This window comes from Physeter macrocephalus, chromosome 16 (genome assembly GCF_002837175.3).
Source record: "Physeter macrocephalus isolate SW-GA chromosome 16, ASM283717v5, whole genome shotgun sequence".
Taxonomy (NCBI): Eukaryota; Metazoa; Chordata; class Mammalia; order Artiodactyla; family Physeteridae; genus Physeter; species Physeter macrocephalus.
In genome coordinates, this window is record NC_041229.1 from 92,192,874 (window position 1) to 92,194,877 (window position 2,004).

The 2,004-nt window shown below is 35.1% G+C and overlaps 1 pseudogene; it reads left to right on the top strand.

The window, feature by feature from the left end:
- Positions 1 to 209: 209 nt before the first annotated feature.
- LOC102975262 (40S ribosomal protein S13-like) lies at positions 210 to 661 on the top strand (annotated as a pseudogene).
- The last annotated feature ends 1,343 nt before the right edge of the window (positions 662 to 2,004 follow it).

The following is a 2,004-nucleotide window of genomic DNA, read 5'->3' on the forward strand; positions in this document are numbered from 1 at the left end:
GTAACATCGCCATTGAACCTTTGGTGGATAAGAGTTGGCAATAATATCTTGCTTTCTTTCTTGCTTTAAATGAGAAAATTTTCTCTACTCTGGATAAGCTATACATTTATCCATTTTTGAATCAATTCTTCTTTATGTAAAATTCTATGTGTTTCATATTTTAGGCTGTGGTTTTAACAATTGAGTTGAACCACACCGCCGCCATCATAGGTCGCATGCATGCTCCAGGGAAGGGCCTGTCCCAGTTGGCTCTGCCCTACCGCCGCAGCATCCCCATCTGGCTGAAGCTGACGTCTGATGACGTAAAGGAGCAGATCTACAAACTGGCCAAGAAGGACCTGACGCCCTCGCAAATCGGTGTGATCCTGAGAGACTCACATGGTGTTGCACAAGTACGTTTTGTGACAGGCAATAAAATCTTGAGAATTCTTAAGTCCAAATGACTTGCTCCTGATCTTCCTGAGGAGCTCTATCATTTAATGAAGAAACCTGTTGCTGTCCGAAAGCATCTTGAGAGAAACAGAAAGGATAAAGACGCTAAATTCCGTCTGATTCTGCTTTAGAGCCTTATTCACCGGTTGGCTCGATATTACAACACCAAACGAGTCCTCCCCCAAACTGGAAATACAAGTCATCCATAGCCTCTGCCCTGGTTGCATAAATTTGTCTGTTTACTCAAGCAATAAAATCATTGTTTAACTAGAAAAAAAAAATTGAGCTGATGAATTGTTGACTGCTTTCATTGAATTTGCCTTAGTAAACACTGACTTCAACTGACAATATCTGGAGTCAACATACAATTCACTTTCACAGAATGATTGTATAAAATACATTGAAAAGAATGAAAAATGGTGAAAAGGATAAGCCTATTAAAAAACAAAAAGCGGACAAAAACACAGCAACCACTCACTGAACACAATGGGAATTTTCTGATGACTTAATCCATCCACTTACGGTGGTGTATCCACAGAAATTTCAAACATAGCACAATGCTTTTTCCTATTAATGAAGTGTATAGACCAGCTGCATGTATCCTATTTCAATGAGTTACTATTTTTACTTTGTCAGTTGTATTATGCAAGTATAGCAGAGTGATAGGAAACCTGGGAATTCACACCTTTTGACCTTCTGTCTTTGTGAAGCATTTATTTACAGTCCTTTTGTATATGGTAGTTTCTTTAATTCTCAGATCCATCTTGCATAGCAAATATAATTATTATACTATTTGTTCAAAGGAGACAACGAAAACTCAAAAAGTTTAATGATTTGGCCTAATTCACAAAGGTACTGAAGGGCAGTACTTGAATGACAAGCCACATTTTTAGGAACTCAGAAAACAACTTCTTTCCATTCTACCTGTCTGCCTTGATTAAGATCAGGAGATATAATAGACAACTGTGAATCTCTCATTTTAAGTAACCAAGGGGAATTTTCTTCATTTTCTTACTTCCTTCCTTTTATAATTGTACTTTAAAATTCAGGAATAAGGTTACCTTTTAGTCATAAAATATTAAGAATCAAAATAAGACCTCTAAAAAATTATTGTTATGCATTCTGATAGGAATATAGGTGTGATTCTATGGAGGCTAAGATTCTCACACATAAGTTTAGGACATATCCATCATTGATCAATAAGAATTTATTCTGTTATTTTTGTATGATCTAGACTGCTCTGGGTGCCACAGGTGATAGAAAAATAACATATTCAATTCAGAAAATACATATTGAGCATCTATTTTATTCTATGAATTACCCAAGAGAAAGAGCAGAGGTTTAGGAAGCAAGAAGAATTTCACCAGAAGAATATATAGATGAAAAAGACCTAAAACTATTATTTGAAATTTTTAAATCTGATAATGGAAACATAACTGACACATATGAAGCAATTCAAGGAATTGAATTTGATGTGAGGTCTAAAAATCATGACAATCCTAGGGTTTAATAAGCTATGTTCATTAAAATTCAGAAAGAATATTAGTAACAACTATTTAAGACATTTAATCA